At 42.8% G+C, this 9309-nt stretch overlaps 1 pseudogene; it reads right to left on the bottom strand.

Annotated features, from left to right (window-relative positions):
- Positions 1-531: 531 nt before the first annotated feature.
- On the bottom strand, positions 532-1351 carry LOC120869798 (annotated as a pseudogene).
- Between the last annotated feature and the right edge of the window lie 7958 nt (positions 1352-9309).

The following is a 9309-nucleotide window of genomic DNA, read 5'->3' as shown; positions in this document are numbered from 1 at the left end:
CTTCCAGAAAATCTCATCCCCTCCTCTCCTCGTTGAGCTGGTCCAGGGCTTGTTAACTTCTGCTCCAGAGTGCTGTATCACCTCTCCCTTTGGACAGAAAGAAGAGGTATCTTCCTTCCTCTGCAAGTCCCAATAAACCCTGTGAAAGTGACCAAAACAGGGAGTGAGGAGGAAAATCACAGCCTGCTTCACCTGCCCCACCTTCAGAGTGTGGAAGTGTAGTATTGGGTAGGCTAGACATGAGAGGGGATTGGGAAGAAAAATAAGGAAGACTTACCAAAACTAAACATGAGACAAGCAAAACCCTAGTGGTAGAGATGGAAGACCCTGTTCCAATAAACTAGAGAATGGGTTTCTCCTTCAACTCTGCACTGCTACTGAGAAGTTTGAAGGTTGCAAAAAGATGGTTGTGGGGCAAGGAGGTGGCGCCAATCAATAAAAACTGCACAAAATGTTTAAATAGCTCTGTTGCAAGCAGGGCCAGGAGAGAAGGTTCTATAAGAAGTGGAGAAGTAAAACCAGAATTCTCAGTTATGGGGCTGGGGCCCACACCTCTAACGTCACCCTGCTCTCTGGAGAGGACAAGGGATAAAAACAGAACAGAAGGAATGACCCACAGAAGGTCTGGTTGACAGAGGAACCAAATGCTGGCATCGAGGGAAAGGAGATGCAGGAGGACCAGGGCTGAGAGGTTAGGAAAACTTGAGAGCCCAGGAGTCTCTTGATATCTGCTTTGATGTACCCTCCTGTGGCGATCAGGGCCTGCAGTCTGGCCTTTCATGAAGCCCATGGAGTTGAGCTGCTCCAGCTGCTGCTGAAATCTCACTTCTGGAGTTTGCACCTGTGAACTTCCACTTCCAGCCAAAGCTGGATCATCTGCTGCATGAGTTGCTGCTGAACACTGGAGGCATCTGTTGAAGAGGATGTGACTGGCAGGGCTGGAGAGGAGGTGGGCACCTTGGGTGCAGATCCCAAGTTGCTGCCTGCTAAGGATACTGGGGTCCAGGCCATCCCAGAAGAGCCAAGGCTGGATACCAGCCTGGGGGCTTCAATCTGCAAGGTCTGAAGTCCCTACTGGATGTGCAACAGTGCCTGCAAGGTTCAGGGATTGGTGAGAATGGAGAGCAACTCTGGATTCTGCAGCTGCTGCAGGAAGACCGGGAGCTGCAGGCAGAACTGCTCCTGAACCTAGGGGTTCCCCATCAAGAGGGGCACATTCACCAAAGTTGGGGTTCTGAGCAAGCGTTTGCATCATGCTACGCAGGTAGGGGGCTGAGATCATGTTCTGCATCAGTTGGGGGTTCTCAGAGATCTGCTGATGAAGGGCCTACATTTCTGGGCTGTTGAACATCTCTGACTCCAGGCTCAGTTCAGTTCAATTGTCCAAATCTTTGTGACTTCATGGACTAGAGCAAGCCAGGCTTCCCAGTCCATCATCAACTCCTGGAGCTTACTCAAACTCATGTCCATTGAGTCAGTGATGCCATCAACCATCTCAAACTCTGTCATCCCCTTCTCCTCCTGCCTTCATCAGGGTCTTTTCTTTGAGTCAGTTCTTTGCATCAGGTGGCCAAAGTATTGCAGTTTCAGCTTCAGCATCAGTCCTTCCAGTGAATATTCAGGACTGATCTCCTTTAGGATGGACTGGTTGGATCTCCTTGCAGTCCAAGGGACTCCCAAGGGACTCTTCTCCAACACCACAGTTTAAAAGCATCAATTCTTTGGCGCTCAGCTTTCTTTATAATCCAACTCTCACATCCATACATGACTACTGGAAAAACTATACCTTTGACTAGACAGACCTTCCTTGGCAAAGTAATGTCCCTGATTTTTAATATGCTGTCTAGGTTGGTCATAACTTTTCTTCCAAGGAGCAAGCATCTTTTAATTTCATGGCTGCAGTCACCATCTGCAGTGATTTTGGAGCCCCCTAAAAATATAGTCTGTCACTGTTTCCATTGTTTCCCCATCTATTTGCCATTTAGTGATGGGACTGGATGCTATTATCTTAGTTTTCTGAATGTTGAGTGTTAAGCCATTTTTTTCACTCTCCTCTTTCACTTTCATCAAGAGGCTCTTTAGCTCTTCTTCACTTTCTGCCAGGCTAGCTGCATTGATCCCAAAAGGGTTGGAGACTGCTGGGTGCACTTGGATGGTCCCCAATCATCCAGTGACCTCCCCACCAGACCCAGAGACCTGGGAGGTGGGGGGTGGGATGGTCAAGGTGCTCCTGGGGTTAGGGAGGGCCTCTTGTTTCTCAGTCTGCAGAGGCTGGGAGGAAGAGCTGTCAAGAGTTCCCAGCCAGGAAAGAAAAGGGATTGTTGCCAAACTGTTTCTGGGCAGCTGTAAACATGGGCTCCTTGATGTCCATGTCCATGTGGCAGAAGGCATTACACCCTCCAGTGATGCTCTCCAGATTGCTTAGAGCCTAGTTCTGCTTCTGCATCATCTCTCACATCATGGCTAGATTTCCAGCCAGCTCCATCGTCTGCCTCATAAGCTCAGCATTGTGAGCATGTGATAAGAGCACGTGATTGTGGCTTTCAGTCTGTCTGCCCCCTGATGGAGAAGGACAAGAGGCTTGTGTAAGCTTACTGATGGGAGAGACTGACTAAGGGGGAAACTGGGTCTTGTTCTGATGGGCAGGGCCATGCTCAATAAATCTTTAATCCAATTTTATGTTGATGGCTGAAGCTGTGTTCCCTGCTACTTCCCTGGGGCCAAACTATGGTGGAGGTAATGAAGATAATGATTCAGTTCAGTTCAGTTCAGTCGTTCAGTCCTGTCCGACTCTTTGCGATCCCATGAATCATAGCCCGCCAGGCCTCCCTGTCCATCACCAACTCCCAGAGTTCACTCAGACTTATGTCTATCGAGTCAGTGATGCCATCCACCTATCTCATCCTCTGTCGTCTGCTTCTCCTCCTGCCCTCAATCCCTCCCAGCATCAGGGGCTTTTCCAATGAGTCAACTCTTCACATGAGGTGGACAAAGTATGGGATTTTCAGCCTTAGCATCAGTCCTTCCAATGAACATCCAGGACTGATCTTTAGGATGGACTGGTTGGATTTCCTTGCAGTCCAAGGGACTCTCAAGAGTCTTCTCCAACACCACACTTCAAAAGCATCAATTCTTCAGCACTCAGCTTTCTTCACAGTCCAACTCTCACATCCATACATGACCACTGGAAAAACCATAGCCTTGACTAGACGGACCTTTGTTGGCAAAGTAATGTCTCTGCTTTTTCAATATGCTATCTAGGGTGGTCATAACTTTCCTTCCAAAGAGTAAGCATCTTTTAATTTCATGGCTGCAATCACCATCTGCAGTAATTTTAGAGCCCCCCAAAATAAAGATAATGGTGACCTCCCTCAAAAGATCCCAGGCATGTACTGCTCCACTCAGTGTCACCAACTCTGCAGCAGGCCACCACCAACTCACACCTCTGCTGGAGACTCCCAGACACCCACAGGCAAGTCCGAGACAGTCTCCTGTGGGGTCACTGCTCTTTTCTCCTGGGTTCCTGGTGCACAAGGTTCTGTTGTGCCCTTCAAGAGTCTATTTCCCAGCCCTGTGTAAGTTCTGGCAGCTCTATGGTGGGGTTAATGGTGACCTCCTCCAAGAGGGCTTATGCCATACCCAAGTCTGCTGCATCCAGAGCCCATGTCCCTGCAGTAGACTGCCAGCGACCCATACCCCCACAGGAGATATTCAAACACAGTTCTGTCTCAGTCTCTATGGCATCCGTGGGTCATGGTGCACACAAGGTTTCTTTGACCCCTCTGAGCATCTCTGATGGGAATGGGGTTTGATTCTAAACACAAATTTACCCCTCCTACATCTTGCTGGGGCTTCTTCTTTGCCCTTGGATGTGGGGTTATCTCCTCACAGACGATCCAGCGCATACCATCTTACAGGGGTTTCTCTGACCTTGGATGTGGGGTATCTCCTCTCGGCCGCTCCAGTGCCATGCAGCCGAAATCAGATTGATTATATTTTTTGAAGCCAAAGATGGAGAAGCTCTATACAGTCAGCAAAAACAAGACTGGGAGCTGACTGTGGTTCAGATCATAAATCCCTTATTGCCAAATTCAGACTGATATTGAAGAAAGTAGGGAAAACTAACTAGACTTTTCAGGTATGACATAATCTAATCCCTTATAATTATACAGTGGAAGTGAAAAATAGATTTAAGAGACTAGTTCTGATAAACAAAGTGCCTGATGAACTATGGATGGAGGTTCGTGACATTGTACAGGAGACAGGGAGCAAGACCATCCCCAAGAAAAAGAAATGCAAAAAAGCAAAATGGCTCTCTGAGGAGGCCTTACAAATAGCTGTGAAAAGAAGGGAAGAAAAAGCAAAGGAGAAAAGGAAAAATATACCCATTTGAAAGCAGAGTTCCAAAGAATAGCAAAGAGAGATAAGAAAGCCTTCCTCGGCAATCAGTGCAAAGAAAGAGGAAAACAATAGAATGGGAAAGACTAGAGCTCTCTTCAAGAAAATTAGAGATACCAAGGGAATATTTCATGCAAAAATGGGCTTAATAAAGGACAGACATGGTAGGGACCTAACAGAAGCAGAAGATATTAAGAAGAGGTGGTAAGAATACACAGAAGAACTGTACAAAAAAAGAGCTTCACGACCCAGATAATCACGATGGTGTGATCACTCACCTTCACCCAGACATCCTGGAGTGCGAAGTCGACTGGGCCTTAGGAAGCATCACTACGAACAAAGCTAGTGGAGGTGATGGAATTCCAGTTGAGCTGTTTCAAATCCTGAAAGATGATGCTGTGAAAGTGCTGCACTCCATATGCCAGCAAATCTGGAAAACTCAGCAGTGGCCACAGGACTGGAAAAGGGCAGTTTTCATTCCAATCCCAAAGAAAGGCAATGCCAAAGAATGCTCAAACTACCACACAATTACACTCATCTTACAAGTTAGTAAAGTAATGCTCAAAATTCTCCAAGCCAGGCTTCAATCGTGAACTTCCAGATGTTCAAGCTTGTTTTAGAAAAGGCAGAGGAACCAGAGATCAAATTCCCAACATCCACTGGATCATCAGAAAAGCAATAGAGTTCCAAAAAAACACATCTATTTCTGCTTTATTGACTATGCCAAAGCCTTTGACTGTATGGATCACAACAAGCTGTGGAAAATTCTGAAAGAGATGGGATTACCAGACCACCTTACCTACCTCTTGAGAAATCTGCATGCAGGTCAGGAAGCAGAGTTAGAACTGGACATGGAAAACAGACTGGTTCCAAATAGGAAAAGGAGTACATCGAGGCTGTATACCGTCACCCTACTCATTTAACTTATATGCAGAGTACATCATGAGAAATGTTGCGCTGGATGAATCACAGGGTAGAATTGAGATTGCTGGGAGAAATATCAATAAACTCAGATATGCAGATGACACCACCCATAGGGCAGAAAGTGAAGAACTAAAGAGCCTCTTGTTGAAAGTTAAAGAGGAGAATAAAAGCGGCTTAAAACTCAGTATTCAGAAAACTAAGATCATGGCATCTGGTCCCATCACTTCATGGCAAATAGATTGGGAAACAATGGAAATGGTGACACTTTATTTTTCTGGGTTCCAAAATCATTGCAGTTGGTGACTGCAGCCATGAAATTAAAACTCCTTGAAAGCAAAGCCATGACCAACCTAGACATCATGTTAAAAATCAGAGACATTACTTTGCTAACAAAGGTCCATCTAGTCAAAGCTATGGGTTTTCCAGTAGCCATGTATGGATGTGAGAGTTGGACTATAAAGAAAACTGAGTGCCAAAGAACTGATGCTTTTGCACTGTGGTGTTAAAGAAGACTCTTGAGAGGCCCTTGGACTGCAAGGAGATCCAACCAGTCCCTCCTAAAGAAAATCAGTGCTGAAGGACTGATGCTGAAGCTGAAATTCCAACACTTTGGCCATGTGATGTGAAGACCTGACTCATCGGGAAAGACTCTGATGCTGGGAAAGATTGAAGGCAGGAGAAAGGGACAAGAGAGGATGAGATCGTTGGATGGCATCACCAACTCGATGGACATGAGTTTGAGTAAGCCCCAGGAATTGGTGATGGACAGGGAAGCCTGGTGTGATGCAGCATGTGGTCACAGAGTCGGACGTGACCCAGCCACTGAACTGAACTATTACACTGTATGTATGTACTATGTTTCCTCTATTCACTCATCTGTCAATGGACATATAGGTTGTTTCCACATTTTGGTTTTTTTAAATAGTGCCACTGTAAACATTAAGCATGCATGTATCTTTTCAAATTAAAGTTTTGTCTGGATATATGCCCAGGAGTGGCACTGCTGGATCATATGGCAACTCTACTTTTGGTTTTCGGAGGAACCTTCGTACTATTTTCCATAGTGGTTGCAACAATTTACATTTTTGGGGGGTTGCCTTTTCTTCACATCCTCTCTAGCATTTACTATTTGTAGATTTCTTAATGACAGCCATTCTGACTGATGTGAGGTGATTCCTCACCATAGTTTTTTGAGTTGTATTTCTCTATTAGTGATGATGACTAGTCATGTACATTTTGGCTATTTGTATTTCTTTTTTGGAGAAATGTCTACTTAGGTCTTTTGCCCATTTTTCAACTAGGTTGTTTTTTGGTTTTGAATTGTATGAGCTGTTTGGAAATTTTGGAAATTAAGTCCTTGTTGGTTGCATCATTTGCAAGTATTTTTTCCCAGTCCATAGGTTGTCTTTTCATTTTGTTTGTCATTTCCTTTGCTGTGAAAAGCTTGTAAGTTTGATTAGGTCTCATTTATTTATTTATTTATTTTTTGCTTTTATTTCTATTGACTTGGGAGATTGACCTAAGAAAACATTAGTGTGATTTATGTTCAAGAATGTTTTGCCTGTGTTTACTTCAGGGAGTTTTATGGTGTCATGTCTTATGTTTAAGCCTTTAAGCCATTTTATTTATGTGTATGGTGGGCTTCCCAGGTGACTCAGTGGTAAAGAACCTGTCTGACAACTCAGGAGACACAAGAAACGTGGGTTCAATCCCTGCATCAGGAAGATACTCTGGAGAAGCAAATGGCAACCCACTCTGTTATTCTTGCCTGTGAAATCCCCTGGACAGAGGAGCCTGGAAGGTCACAATCTATGGGGCTGCAAAAAGTAGGGCATGACTTAGAGACTGTGCAGGCACGGTGTGAGGGGGTGTTCTAACTTCATTGATTTACATGCAGCTGTCCAACTTTTCCACATTGCTTGCTGAAGAGACCATCTTTTCCCCATTTGGCATTTTTGCCTCCTGTGTTGAAGATTAATTTTCCATAGGTGTGCAGGTTTATTCCTGGGTTCTCCATTCTGTCCCGTTGATCTGTTTTTGTGCCAGTACCATGTTGTTTTGATTACTGCAGCTTTGTAGCATTGTCTGAAGTCTGGGAGGGTTATGCCTCCTGTTTTGTTCTTTAGCCTCAGGATTGCTTTGGTAATTTGGGGTCTTTTATGGTTCTGTATAAATTTTATGATTATTTGCTCTAATTCTGTGAAAAATGTCATGGGTAATTTGATAGAGACTGCATTAAATCTGCAGATTGTGTTGGTTAGTATGGCCATTTTAACAATATTAATTCTTCCAATCCAAGGGCATGGGATGGCTTTCCATTTCTTTGAATCATCTTCAGTTTCCTTTATTATGTAATTCTCAGTATGTAAGTTTTTCAACTCCTTGGTGAGATTTATTCCTAAGTATTTTATTTTTTGATGTATTTTTAAAAAACGGATTGTTTACATTCTCTATTTCATTGTTGGTCTAAAGAAATGCAATTGATTTCTCTATGTTAATCTTGTATCCTGCTACCTTGCTGAGTTTATCAGTTCTAGAAGTTTCTGAATGGAGTCTTTATGGTTTTCTAGACAGATAGTATCATGTCATCTGCACATAATGACAGTGTTAAACCTCTTCCCTACCAACTTGAATACCTTTTCTTTTTTTTTCCTTTTGGATTGTTATGGCCAGGATTTCTAATACTAAAGAGAAGTGGTGAGAGTGGGCATCCTTCCCTTGTTCCATATTTTGGCCAAGAATGCTTTCAGCTTTTTGTGGTTGAGTAGTATAATGGCTCTGGGTTTGCCACGAATAGCTTTTATTATGTTGAGATATGTTCCCTCTGTACTGACTTTTGTAAAGTTGTTTTTTTTTTATCATGAATGGATGATGGATGTTAAATTTTACCACAGCTTTTTCTGCATCTATTGAGATAATCAAGTGGTTTGTGTCTTTATTTTTGTTGATGTGGCATATCACACTGATTGATTTTCATATATCAAACCATCCTTTTGACCCTGGGAAGAACTCAACTTGGTCATGGTGTATGAACCTTTTTATTTGTTGCTGGATTTGGGTTTCTGTTTGTTTGTTGAGAATGTTTACATCTATATTCACCAAAGATACTTGCCTGTAATTTTTTTGGTAGTGTGTTTGTCTGGTTTTGCTATTACGGTGATTGGTTTCTTCATAGAATGTCTTGTTCCCTCCTCTTCAATCTTTTGGAAGAGTTTGAGAAGAATTGGTATAAGTTCTTTTTTTTTTTTTTTTTAATATATATTTGGTTGAATACACCTGTGAGGCCATCTCAACCTGGAGTTTTGTTTGTAGAAAGTTTTTTATTACCAAATCTATTTCACTTCTACTGATCAGTCTGTTCAAGTCCTCCATGCAGTATTGGTGGGCTCTGTGTTTCTAGAAATTGTCCACTACTTCTAAGTAGTTGAATCTGTTAATGTATAACTGTTCAAGGTATTCTCTTATGGTTTTTCTATTTCTACAGTATTGGTTGTGATTTCTCCTCTTTCATTTCTTATTTGGGTTTTCTCTCTTTTCTTCCTGGTGAGCCTGGCCAGAGGTTTGTCAATTTTGTTTACCCTTTCAAAGAAACAGCTCTTAGTATTATTGACTTTTTCTATTTTTTTTTTTAATCTCTACTTTATTTATTTTCCCTCTGATCTTTATTATTTCCTTCCTTCTACTGACTTTTGGTTTTGTTTTTCTTTTTCTAATTCTTTTAGGTAGTATGTTAGGTTGTGCACTTGAAATTTTTCTTGCTTCTTGAAAAGGGCCTGAATTGCTATGAATTTCCAAGCCTGCTTTTCATGCAGCCCATAGATTCTGCATGGTTCTGTCATTTGCCTCAAGGTATTTTTTAATTTCTTCTTTAACTTCATCATTGACTAATTGGTTTTTAAGTAGCATGTAGTTTAGTCTGCATGTAATTCTTGTTTGCTTGTTTCTTTTTCTGTGGTTGGTTTCTAGTTGCATGTCACTGTGATCAGA

This window comes from Oryx dammah, unplaced genomic scaffold (assembly GCF_014754425.2).
Source record: "Oryx dammah isolate SB20612 unplaced genomic scaffold, SCBI_Odam_1.1 HiC_scaffold_11, whole genome shotgun sequence".
NCBI lineage: Eukaryota > Metazoa > Chordata > Mammalia > Artiodactyla > Bovidae > Oryx > Oryx dammah.
The sequence above is the reverse complement of the archived record's forward strand: the minus strand, read 5'-3'. Positions and strand labels throughout refer to the sequence as shown.